A 14,790-nucleotide genomic window follows, 5' to 3' on the forward strand; every position below is an offset into this window, starting at 1 on the left:
TTAAAAAGTTGGATTGTAACATGACACAACAAATCTAACGTGACAAATTGAATGCCACATATGCACTAAATTAAAGTATTTAACAACTGAATTACATGTTATTCGGTATTTCCAAGTTCCAAGTGCTCAATCTGCTGATATGCACAAAATTCGGATGTTTAGCAACTGAATTGCAAGTAATTCGGTACTTCGAAATATCAAATCTTTCAAATGTTTCAATTCTTTTAACGTCACCCTAAAAACTTAGTTTATTTCTTCTTCTTTGTATAATAAACTGCCATTTGACTTAATGAAAATAACATCGTACTTCATTTTATTGGCAAATATCAGGGTTTATAGTAAAATAATCATAATTTTTCTGCCCTCATGTGCACATTGTTATCCATACTACTCATGTATTGTATTTTATATTTTAATGTATATTCACATACGTAACTTTCTTGCATGCAGTGGTCAACTACTATAGTGATGAAATGGGCTCAAAATAGCTTACCTAAGTCTAGTTTTTCAATTCTACAATTTAAAATTGTTTAAGATTATATAAGAAAAAAATAATTCACCTAGATTATAAGAATCATTGAAATTTCAATTTGTAGCTATCATGATCAATAGTTATTTTATTGAAGACTCGATCAACGAATATGGATGAAATTATTGACCCTTGAGGTTGAAAAAGTTTAGCTCATCATCTAGTTTCAGGTACTACGGTGTGAGATAGGTCATGAAGGAGAGACTCTGTTAATTAGGTCACTGTCTCACTCAATTTTATTAGATAGTTGAGTAATTATTAGCTTTGAAAATCTTCTCTAATATGGGGGTTTTGGTCAAATGGAATGGCCATATAAGGTACCTAAAAGCTGGAAGACAATGATAAATGCAAGAGACTCGAAGGTAGAGCACATGGAAACGTTCAATTACAATCATGAAGAGTACAACAAGTTCCTCATTAAGTCAGATACTGATATGACCGTGTGCTAGAACCTTAGGAGGGGCAGTTCCCTCACTCGTATTCCCATGATACTGACTTTACCCAGGACACACACACACACACACACACACACACACACATACACATATATATATGCCATTAATAAGCTACCGACACAATATTTTTATAATAATTTCGCAACAAAACTTAAGTGATAACTTGTTAATAATAGATAAAAAAAAATGATATTAGTAATAAATTCAAATAAGAACCTATAAAACTTTACCAAATTTTGTTATAAAAATATTGTGTCAATAACATTACTCATTTGCTAATATGCTAAATTAGTCACGGTTAATAACCTTTGCTTTGGATATAATCCCCATTGCTTGCATTGTACAACTGGTCTAGCCTTATTATTTATATTTAAGACTTAAATACGCATAACCATGCCAAAAATCTTCTAATCCAATTAATTGGCAATTAATACTTTTTTGTATTACTAGCAGTAAAATTTAAAATTTAAAGTTTAAATCTTTATTTCTCCGGTTATCGAAATAAATTAAATAAATAAAATACAATATCACTTGAATCGCTTAGCATTTTTAGAGGATGGAAATTAAGTCTCTGACAGATTGTTAATTGCAAGTTGAGATTATTTATTATTTTTAGTACTTTGGCTTCACTGACCAAAATTTTGGGTAGGGCTCAAAATCTCATGAATGACCATATAGAGCTTTTGGCATACCGCATACCCAGACATAATTCGGCCTATTCTGCTACAGACTAGGGGTTTGATCAAATTGACCTTTTTTAAAATACAAGGTGACATAGCATGAAGAATAAAGTTACATTTCCAAAGAAAGTACAAATAAGTAACATCAGCATTATGCAATGTGAAACCATCTGCCACTCCTCGTCCAAATTGTCCTTATTCATAGTGTTGTTTGTCATTTTTCATCACTCCTTATTTTCGTACCCAGAACTGACAACATTGAACCATTCCTCTTGAAATCCACCCCAACCACATTGGTGCGAACCCATTAAATTAATTTAGACAATTACACTGCCCTAGTTTTTATAGCTTGAAATTTTTGAAGGTTTTCGGTTGATATATAATGTAACTATATAAATTAATCATCTATTTTAAGTAATTTTTTTATGAAAAATTAAAAAATTTGTCAAAATAAGTTAATCACTTTTTTATTTTTTCATAAATTTTTTTTTAAAATAATTTATTAATATATGTCTTAAAGACATTCGCTAATAAAACTCATTTTAAAAAGTTAGAAGAAATCTGAAAAACATTAATGTCTATAACTTATTTTAACTAGGTTGGATATATTTTCATCTCCAATGTGCGGTTTTGCTGAAGTTTCTAACTAATCAATATTTGCTCGAATGATTTATTCATAAATTATTTTTAAAATAATATTTAGGAGAAAAATACAAAGCCCTATAATGTGCTATCATGTCAACTGTCAATTGTCAAGTATAGCAATGTTGGGGAAGATAAAATTTAGGGGGGAAAAATCTTTCCTTTTTTTTGGGGGGGGGGGGGGGTGAATAAAGTCTTTGCCATTTCTTCAAATGATTAACACCCTGAAAAAAATGGGAAATTGATAAAGTAAATGGAAATTTTTGATTTTGTCTCGTATTAGTTTATTCATCAATTCAAAATTCACCTTTGCTCTTGATAGAGAAGGGAATTACTTACAGCTTTGAGTGCTTTCTTGATCACCAAGCCTTGGACTACATTACAAATAAATAAACTGGCAGTCAACTTAGTTTGTCCTGAAACTGAAAATTGTTTTTCTGCTCACAAGGCAGAGACCTTAAGATAATAAAAAACTTACCAAACAAAGATATAGTGTGTCATACACTCAAACTTGAACTAAATTTAAGAGTATGGTACATGTTGATTTCATATACTGTATATACTGAATAATTGAAAATGATGATATAGGTGGGTAATGTGGTAGGTTTAACCTTAGTTATTGAAAGGATATCTTGGACTTTTATAAATAAAAGTTAAGAAAATATAGGGCAATGAAATGATCACCATGGAAAAGGGATTCAGTAGTAGTACTGTTGGGGGTCCTTTGTCCTCAAACAATGAGTGTGAAAGTTGAGAGAAATGTTGGTAGACAAATGGAATGGAGAGGAAGGTGTGGAAGTGATAATTTTAGTGAAAGTGGATGATGAGACTGGGAAGCATGGCATAAAGGAACACAGTCGGCGCTAATTTGTAATCACCATTCAATTCTTCGCTCACATTGTGCATCATTCACTCACCCATTCCTATCTTGTGCATAGCTTTCATGAGTACTAACAAGGACCTACAGGGGGTGTTTGGCAGAGTAATTTGAGAATTGTTGTTTGTAGTTTTTTGAAATATGTGTGAGTGAAAAAATTTGTAGAAATGTGTATAATGTTGTTAAATTGTGAAAATGTGAGTTTGAGATTGATAACCAAACAAACCCTCAATTTATTACACACCAATATCTGGATGTACGAAAACAAGTCTACATAAAACTGATTTTCTTTTTCTTTTTATTTTTGAACCAGCTCAATTTGTAAAGGTTTTTTTTTCCTGGAATAAAAGATTTGTGGTTTGTACCCACTTATACCAAACCAATCAATATCTTGGTTTGATAATTGAAAAAAAAAAATCGTAGAACAAACGCTATAAATTGAAATACTATCTATTTTTTTTTAGTTTCTTTATTTTTACGGTAGAAGGTGCGGCTTTTTAATTTTTTTTTTCTTTTATTAGGTATGATTGTATTTTTATCTAATTTAATAATAATAATAATAATATTATTTATATCAAATAGGCCAGTGAATTGAAGATATCACAAAGGAACAGCAGGCATGATTATAGATGGTCCATGCTGTCCTTTGAACAAATGTATTGTTATAAATTGCTACTCAAGAAGTTCAAAACATGAAAATGCACTGATACGAATCCTTAGAATTGGTGGTAAGATCTGTGAAATTTGTCAACATTTAAGTGAATCGATTCGACATAGGATCAAACCTTACGTCCTATGTCCAAATGTTTACCTATGTGGCTATGTCAACTTTAGGCTACATATTCCTTCGTTTCGGTTTGGCTTTAACAAATTTGCTATTAATGTTACCGTTTCCTTTTGTTACAACTTTTTTTTTTCAGAGTATGAATAAGGTTGTGTCAGTTCTAAGACGTTTCTTAACGTTAGTTGTATTAACTTTTTGTTATTTTCTCAATGTTTACAATTTTTGGCGATTGTTACCATTAATTGTCGTAATTTTAATAATTATGCTTAACACCAATAAGGTTTCATGGCTATCCTAGCTATTCTCTAATGTTTTCTTATATAAGTTAGTGGTTCAATCCTTTTTCATAATAAAATTTTAGGGAGAATTTTATTTTCTTTCTTTGGTGAATGTTCAATCTTTTTTCATAGCATTAAGTATGTTTTTCTTGAGGTAGATGTTTTCTTATTAGCTGCTACGTCACATAGCCATAAGAAACCACCTTGACCACGATTTCCGTTTATCTATAACTGTTGATCAACTATGTAGTTTGTGATTATTACAGTTCAGAGCTAGAGAGAAACGACCTCCACTATCGATACCGGATTTGTTCGTCTTCGATTTTGATCATGAAAATAATCCAAGTTGAGCTCGAAAATTTTCAAAAATAATATTTGCTTTATTCTAAGGCCAAGTGAATCACATATCACAGTGATCAAATAGGTGTATCCCAATAGGATGGTGGAATAATTAATGCTATGAACTGAAAGCCAAAATTACGAAATCATCATCTTTAATCAAACTTGGCTGGATTTGACCGACGGTCAAGCAATCCAAAATTTCATCGGAATAAGAAATTCCAACTCATTACACCCAAATACATGTCATAAAATACTTTGACCTTCGCAGAGTATGACCATGGTCAACCAAAGTTTGCTCGAGAGTTGCCTAGAAATCAGACGGTTGAATCAAAACAAATATAAGATTTTATGAAAGATTATCAAATTCCCTTTGAAATGACTACTTACATGCTCAAATAGGACTTAAAACGAGTAAGATATCACAAATAAAATACTTAAAAACTGGCCATAAACTTAACCATTTTGAAAAATAAAAAATAAAATAAGATGTCATAAAACTTGATTGCGGTCAAATTGTAACCAAATGACATTGACAAAAATAAGATGTCATTGGAAACATCTCATGACAAGCTCCCGTCTAGTAGGGTCGGAGCACAAAATTTCCACGCGAGTAATGACTAAAGAGAACTCATGAAAAAAGAAATTATATATATATATATATATATATATATATGTGGGCAAAAACTTGAGTTTGATGCCATGTTCCCCTGCTTATAGGTTTCCAAATCTGAAATAAAAAACTATAGTTAAGGTCTATTTGGGATCTGCTTATTTTGCAGAAACTGAAAACTTTTTACTGAAAGTATTAGATAAAGGAAAAAGTTAGCTGAAATAGTATGGTGAGACCTATGAATAGTACCAAAAATAAGCTGAATAATAAAATAAGCTGGTAAAAATACTTTTTTACCAAACGGACACTTAGTATTTTTAGAGAATTGGCATCACAAGCTATCCGATGACACTTAATTTGAGCCAAATGGAGGTCCAGAAGGCTCAGAACCAAGTTAACAAAAGTCGAAAGAATTTTTTTGAAACCCATGAATTTTTTCGCAAGATTGGCTTAATGTAATCACTATTAGGGTACATTTTTTTACACCTATTTTGATTTAAATACCACCTATTTATTTCCAAATATCATTAACAAATTATTGGACTTCTCTAAATATTTTTGCCTATTATTATGCTAGCCCACAACTATTTTTCTTTCCACCACAAAATTGGGCTACAGATATAAAACGTTATAAGACCCAATATTTTTGTAAAGCCTATAATTTAGACTCATCCCCAAATTATTTATTTTATTGAGCAAGTTAAAATCTCATTCTTTTATTTTTTTAAGCCCAAGAATGTTTATGCTTAGCAATATTTGAAAAGCTCATGATTCAAATCCATGGCAAAACAATTTTATCAATAAAATTCAAATCCATAATCGAAACCCATGATTCAAATCCATGGCAAAACAATTTTATCAATGGAATTCAAATCCATAATCAAAGCCCATGATTCAATCTCAAGACAAATTATCAAAAAATCCAATTCTCAGTGGCAACATTAAAAGCCCAATTTTCAGTGACAACATCAAAAAGCTCAACTCATATTAATACTATTTAGTGAAAAACCCAATATTGTTAATACTTGGGAAATTACCATATGATTGAATTACCTATGCCCATAACCATAATTGTTTTGAAAAAAGTTTGAATGCTCATATGTTTCCAAATTCATGAGAAATTATGATTATTCTACGGTCATTAATCATGTCTAAATTATGACATGATTATCGAGAACCATAAACATTACTTACGATATGGAATTCATCATTTTAAAAATAGTAAATATTATTTACAAAAGCATTTTGAAATAATTAAGCTTATGTTATTATTATTACAACTCATTGTCCAAAGATCCATTACAAATATCTATCAAAACCCAAAACATTCACTAACAATAAGAGTCCATGAGGGATAAAAAAAAACCATGGCAATGTGTGTCCATATTGTAGGTCCAAACATGTTATAAAGGGAGAACAAGCCCAAATGAAAAAGGGATAAGCACAGCCTAGCCAAAGGGTCCAGCCCACATGGACAAGCCTTATCCAAAAAATTCCTACAAAGGGAAAGGACCAAACTAGACAACCAGCTTCCTTCTTATTCATCCTTAACCAAGTTACAGCTGGAGGTCTCCACAAGAAAACCAAATCTTCAAAGAATGAACTAAGAGTTGTCCCATCAACTTTCTGTCACTCTCTCCCTGACATGAACAGTGCCCAGAGGTTGTACTAGCAGATAAAGTCTAATGGGTAAATGGGACTTCATCATTTTCCTCAAGACTCTATCTCCAGCGAAAGGAAGCCAAGGACAAGTTACACAAATCTCAACAAATCAATTATATAAATGCCAAAAACATTCAAGAATAGGTTCATGTGCCAAGCCCATGAATCCTAAAGGGAAAATTTTGGGAAAAGTGGTTTAGAGGGCATAAAGGGATCTCCAGCGGAACCCTCTGAAATGGGCTTAGAATTTAACACTTGGCTTAGGGTGTTAAATCCTACTTTTTGGGGTCCAAATCTCAGTTGTAGCACCAAGACTATCCCTTAACACCTACATTAATCCCATTGGTTGAACACAGCCTTAAATATCTTGGCATTTAATGCAAGATTACACAAATATTCACCCTTGTGTCATGTTGCCCAAAGAAATAAGACACCCCCAAAAGGAGATCAACCATTTATAGCCAAATCTTAGGATGTATAGTCAGTCATTCTGCCTCTGACTAGCCCTACGTTTTTGGATTTTTTGCTAATCACCCCCTAAGCTCCACTATAAAAGGTAAATCACATCACCCCCACAAATACACACCGACCCCTCTAAAAAATCTGCTATTCTTGTCACTTTGCCATATTTTAGCTTGTAGTTTAACTCTTCCCAGCTCATAAATCACCCCTCTTAGTCCACACTCACTTAACCTCAAACATTCCCTCCCCTTTTTTTGCATATCCTAAGTTCATAAATGCTTCTGAATCAATCATAAACAACCCTTTTCCCATTGAAAACTTAGTTTTAGCATTAATTCTACCATACCATCACAAGCTTACACGCCCACTCACTCAAAAACAACCCATACTACCCCACTCATACCCCACATACATGTTCCACAAGAATCTTAGTTTAAATATCTGCTGCACTGAGTTGGAATCTCTCTCTCCCTTCACACCATGCCAAATAATCCATTTATTTTCACTATGGTGTCATTAGTTTTTACTTTTTGTTTAAAAATTGAAGGATATAATGTGTTTGTAATAATGAAATTCTTCCCTCACATTGATGTAATGATGGCTGAAAGTACCTTAGACCCTTCTGACCAAGACACACAAGGACTTCCAGAAGTGAACATCTTCCTAAATTTGTTCAATAATTGATTGTTGGTCTATAAGTATATTTTTACCCTACCACTGGAGAATTTTATTTTCTTGTATTGTTGTAATATGACCACTAATCTATTAATTAACTATTATAAAGTATTTTATTAGGCCTTAATGTTGTTCTTGCTAAAATGCAGCCTTTATTTCTTGCTTGGATAGGCTTATCACTACACCAAAAGCCTTTGCGTATCATCTTAGAACCCAACGTTGAGTTTCAGCTTGGCCTTCCCATATTTCACTCGAGTACATCAATTTCCCCCTCAACAATCACTTTGTGCACAAATTTGCCACAAAACGCACATGAGTTATGCAAACAAAAAAAAGTTTTTTAAGAAATTATGCACGTTTCTCTATGCACTGGAATAAACAGCTTCATCATATCTTTTCTAGATAATCAAAATTTGCTTTCATAACAAAATTTAAATTTGAAAATTTCTTATTTGGACCACCCTACTTCTAATTGAATATCTCTCCAATCATATCACCAAATCCTGCAAAGTTGAAACATTTTAAAAGTATATAGCCTAAGCTTTCCTTTAGTACCAATCAAGTGTGCAATATTTGCACCACAAAAATGGGAAAATGAAGGAAATTTTGAGCTACTACGTGGCCTCCATACTGTTAATGCCTCAAGCTCATACCATGAGCCTAGTTGTTACATTTGCCCTATTTTTAGTTTTCCCACTCAAATTTTATCACTAAAAGCACTAAGAAAATGCCTAGAGTTTCCAAGGCATGGCTTTAGAGTAGTGGGTGGGGAAACCAAACCTATTTTGTAGTTTTGGTGCTAGGAGTTTGGTCCAATTGCAACTAGACTAGAGCAAGATATCACCAAACTCTCAAAACTTCCAATCTAATTTGAAATGCTGACCCCCCCCCCCCCCCCGAGGGCTCTGGCATACTAGCCTTCATACCTGCCTTGTTCACTGAAGAAACTAAATACAACTTTGGGCTTTTATCTGCCAGGTCATCTACATCAATCAAACCAATTTCATTCTCCTTTTTTTCCAACATTGCATTGCATGTGTTAAAGCACCTATTGCTAGTGGTTCAAAGTTGGGCTTTTGCTAGCACTTTCTAACTCCAAGCTAAAGGCTCCATGCTTCGCGGCTTTAACCAAGGGATCCACCATGTTTGAGTTTTGTAAGCTTCTCAAATTCAAATCCGATTGGAATTTGTTTTCATTTTCATTTTCCCTTACCCATTTACCATAATTATCCAAGAATATACCTTCCTTTCAATAACCACTGATACTTGGATTCCTGTAGTTTTTCTACTCATGGCCAAGAAGCATGCAACCAAAAAAAAAACTTCTCAACTTTTCATACTTAAAAGGAATCCATAGGGCTGGTTAACTTTCCCAATCTAAAGAGAACCTGTGAAATTAGTATATGCAGCATTACCCACATAGCTTTCTATCTTGAGAAGGTAGTCCTTGGGTAATTTGTTGTGGGGAAGCCCATGGACTTGGGCCCAGAGCTATGTGAAAGAGATGTCCACTCACTCAAGCTCAACTATGGGTTATGCTTCTTGAGAATTAAGTATTCACCTTAATTGACCAAGGCCTATTGTCCAATGCCCTATGAACATTTACATCATGTTTAAAACCAAACACAAAGGTATTTCTATATGTTGTATCACCTTTAACATCATTTATTAGATTCTAGACTTTTGATACAATATCTATAACAAGCTGGTAAGAATCACTTTTGGTTAACAGAATCTTACCAGCCAACATTACTTTGGTGCTTTCTAAGGAGGAGAGGACCAGATTAGGTGCAATTTTACTCTTCTTTCAATTAAGATTCTTTGTAAGCATGGTAATCCACTCTACTCCCTCATGAATATGGTGTTCCTCCATTATACATCAGTGTCATTTAAATTAAGGATTGGGCAAATTTTGGGGCAAGGGTTTATAGGGAATATAATTGGGCAAAATGATGAGAGTTGTGTTAAGGGTGGAGAGGCAAGAAGGTTTTTTTTTTTTTTTTTTGCCGGCATTCTGCATTCTAATTTTTCAATATTCTCACCTATCCCTGCACCTATCATCTTCTTGCTACATTTAGTCCGTTTCACTACAGCCGTCATTTCCTTTTATTGTCAACCGCCTTTTATTTACTCCTTTTTGTACTTCTAAACCACCCTATGCATGTCAAAGTTGTGTCCCTATTTTTACGCTCCTAGTTTATCTGTACCTTCCTTTCTCCATGCTTTACCCATTTTTCGTCTATTTTGACTTCTTTTCCACACCTTCCTTTTGTTTCTTCCCTTTTGTACCTTTTGTTCTCAAATCTAGTCAACTTTTCCTTTCTTTTTTCATTCCTTGCATGTAACTTTCATATTCTCTTGTATCTTGTGGTCCTCATGTCTGATCCTATCAACATCAGAGAATATGGGTGGACTCAAAGCAGCGACTCAGATGTTAGTACAAAGTTGTTTGCAGAGGAAGTTCAGTCAAAGTATCGATCCAATGAGGAAGATAAATTACCTTTTGCACGCCATGGCCCCATAGTTGAAGCAAATCCAAAGGAATTAGCAAATCAAAGAGAGTTTTGGAACTCCTGTGCTATTGGTTTCATTTTAGATTATAGAAAGGTCTCGGCCAGTCACCTCCAACACATTCTTAACGCTACATGGAGGCTTCGAGAGTTAGTGACTATTGTGGATAGGGACTCCTACTTCTATCTGTTACATTTTGACTCGATTGAGGACTTGAATGATATATGTAATGATAGCCCTTGGGCTGTTGATGGTGTCCTGTTTGTACTAGAAAAGTGGCAATCTAACTTAGTGCTTGAACGCCTGCAAATGAACTTTATATCCTTGTGGGTTCAATTGCATGGACTGCCACTGGAATACCAATATCCAGAAATGGCTGAGAGAATGGGACAGATTATGGGGATTGTTGAGCAAGTGAACTAGGAAGACCTTATGCCTCAAAACGTACGCTTTATGCATATCAGAGTTAGAGTAAATCCTTGGATGCCTGTGGTTTTAGGATTTACGTTAAAGCTGGATGATGGATCGAAAACCTAAATACAATGCAAGTATGAGAGGGTTCACAAACTGTGCAACAGATGTGGGTTGATTGGTCATACACGAGGATACTACACTAGAGCATGGATGATATAGAGATGATGATATTTAGATAGCACTACCAAATTCAGAATTTACACCATGTTAAATACAATTTCGATGCACTAGAACCTTTGTTTAGTAATTATTTGAGAGCTTTTTACAATCGAAGAAGGAGATGGACTACTTGGCCTCATTTTGGTAACATGCAACAACAAACCCAGCCTCCAAATTACCCTCACCACCCACCGTATAGACCAATACATGTCCCCACCTCACCATCTAGCTCATCTAATACACTTGCAACAAGCTTTCGAAGATATCCTAGCCCTAAAAAACCCTATTTCCCCAATTCTGTTCCACCTACACCATTACAGAGGAACCCACACACTCTAAACCCTCCACATGTAGGCAAAAATCAAGACTCCACCTAAGCCACCCTTAACTACGCCATACACTCCATGCACTTGGGCAATCACCCATAACCTAATACTCCCTTTAACAATCCAGCCCCCCCCCCCCCCCCACATTCCACACCGTCACAGCCTACCCAAACCACTCAATTCCGCTACCCACCAATAATCAAACTTCATTACACATCTTCACCCAACATCCTGCAAGGTTCCCCCCAAGATCGTCGAATTTAAGATGGATCTGGATTGAAGGCGCTAGTCCATTCATCACCAATGGTGAATTGAAAGGAACAAAGTATTTAAGTTTGGACACAGAGAGTGACTCGGTCACTACGTACGGTGATGTTTAACCTAGATAACCTATATAAGGAACATCCAAAAGCGATACCAAACTCAACTTGGAATAGAGGGCAAATACCAGAATCACCCAACTCATTGATCGAGTCACTAGTTCAACGGGTGGATAGAGGTAGATTTAGGTTTGAATCAAGCAATGGGCCACAATTATTCAGAACTGAGGCCCAATCCAATAACCCAAGTAATCCACAGGATACGTCAGCCAACATCCTGAACCAACCCACACAGACCATTGACCTAATACAAGTGAGAAGCTTGGCCCATGCCTAGTCAGAGATGCAGGCATACGCACTCTAAGCAACCCAAGCCCAATATCTTTTGACTCTAGTAACCCTTCCCCCATCTCTATGAGATCAAACCCCTACCCCCTATCCTGCTTTAGTGGAGGAGAGAGATCAAAATGTGGCACTAAACAAAATCCTAGAAATAGGACACACAGGAAAAGATTAATTTCATAAGGAGATTGGTAGATTGAGGAGAAACATCCGCCGAAAATTATTGTGTGGCTTTTAACAAAAGGAATCTACCAATGACAGTCACATTGAAGATACATAAATTGGTGCAAGAGAGGTTGGTGATACATAGGTAGAGGATGAACTGCTAATAAGACAAGAAGTGTATAATGCTAAAAATGGGTTCTAGGAAGCTAACCCACATCAACTTCCCCAACAACCATGAGAGTCCTCATTTGGAACTATAGAGGTTTGGATAAACCCTCTACAGTTCTACAATGCCAGAAAATTGCCCTTAAGTTTAAGCCAGATATTCTATTTTTAATGGAAACTCGATTGAAGATGGATAAAGGCAAAGAAATTTTGGATAAGTGTGGTTTTATTGAAGGATAGGAATACCCAAGATAAGGGCTCAATGGAGGTTTAGTGCTTACTTGGATGCCCAAACAGAAATTAAACATCGTCCATACATCAAAGCATCTCGTACATACTGATTTATGGGATAATAAAAGTAATCCACTATCTATTACCTTCATCTATGGCCACCTTAAAGAGTTGAAGAGAGAGGAGGTTTGGATTAAATTGAGGAGTTTTAAGTTGTTAGCCCATTCTAATTGGTTGTGTATTGGGGACTTTAATCAAGTCCTTAATGATTATGACAAATTTTCATTCAACAGGGGCACTGTTTCAGGGGCGGATTCCTTTCAACATCTCTAACCTTGTGTGAAGTAATAGCTTCTGGACAAAAATTTACTTGGATGAATAGGAGGGATGGTGGAGATTTTGTAATGGAAAGACTTGATAGGACATTTGCTAGTATGGAATGGGTGAATACCTACCCTGGTTACTCCCTTAGAAATCTCCCTATTGTTAGATTAGACCATGGCCCTATTTTACTAGATTTTGAACTCAATCACTCCTTCATGCGCAAACCTTTTAGATTTGAGAGAATGTGGATAACACACCCTTCATGCAAAGGTGTTGTCTAGAAAGCTTGGAATTTTCAGGTAGTTTGTTCTAGGGCATACCAACTAAAGAACAAATTATTAAATGTGAGGAAAGATCTCATCAATTGGAACAAGAAATTTTTTGGTAAAGTTGAGAATGAAATTCGACTCAAACAAGCTCAATTGCAATCCATCCAAAACTCTATTCTTACAATTGATGATGTTAGGAAGGAAAAACTATTTAGGGAGGAGCTTGAAACACTTTTGCACAGAGAGGAAGTAATGTGGTCTTAGAAGGCTAAATGCAATTGGGTGATTCTAGGAGACAGAAATACGAGGTATTTCCAAACTGTGGTGAAGCAAAGAAGAGCAAGAAGTAGAATCTTACAACTTAAATCTGATGATGGTGAAGTTATTGAAGATTAGGAGGGAATTGAACAACTACTCTTACAGCATTTCAAGCAAGCTTATGAGAGAACCACTACAACTGATGTTGACCATATTCTAGAGGAGATCAAAACCTTACCTATCCCTCAGATATCCAATCAACAGAACTTGGCTCTTACCACACCAGTGACAAATGAAGAGATTGAATTCACTATCTTCCAACTTAGACCTTACAAAGCTCCAGGACTAGATGGAATTCTAGCCTTCTTCTACCAGGAGTATTGGGACTTGGTGAAATATGACATCTTTAACTATGTTCAGGCCTTCTTCCATTTAGGTTCTTTACTCAAAACACTCAACCAAACCTTCATTACTCTTATTCCTAAAAACTCTTGTCCTGATAATGTCAACGATTTTAGGCCTATTAGCTTATGCAATGTCATATTCAAAGTTATTTCTAAAATTCTAGTTAATGGGCTTATACCCTTAATGGATTGTCTCACCACCCCCTTCCAAAATGCCTTCATTGAAAGGAGAAATATTTCTGATAACATTTTAATTGCACATGAAATTTTTTACATGATGGGCAAAATGAAAGGTAGAAAAGGTTGTTTTAAGGCTCTAAAGATTGATATGAGTAAAGCCTATGATAGGCTATACTGTTGGCCATGAACTTTAGTCCTAATTGGGTTAGGTGGAATATGGAATGTGTTACAACTATGCAATACACTTTGCTGGTCAATAGGTGTATTACTCAGTCATTTACACCATCCAAAGGCTTAAGGCAGGGGTACTCCATATCCCCTTATCTCTTTCTTTTATGTGCCAATGTTCTTTCCTTTTCCTTTTTAAAAGCTGAACAAAGAAAAGAGATTTAGGGGATTAGAATAGGTAGGAATGGATGCTCCTTTACACACTTATTTTTTGATGATGATGCCATTCTATTCTTCAAAAAGCATAATAGATCTCTAAGTTGTATCCAAAATATCCTCAACTGGTACTGTGCTCTTTCAGGTCAAAGTATAAATCTAGCTAGATCTGACCTATTCTGCTCCCCCAATATGTCAAGTGATGATTAAACCTCTCTTGCCATGTCTTTACAAGTCAACTTGGTTCAAACTCCTAGTAAGGCCTAGATTTTAAATTAAGGG

This window comes from Quercus lobata, chromosome 6 (assembly GCF_001633185.2).
Source record: "Quercus lobata isolate SW786 chromosome 6, ValleyOak3.0 Primary Assembly, whole genome shotgun sequence".
In the NCBI taxonomy this organism is placed as follows: Eukaryota; Viridiplantae; Streptophyta; class Magnoliopsida; order Fagales; family Fagaceae; genus Quercus; species Quercus lobata.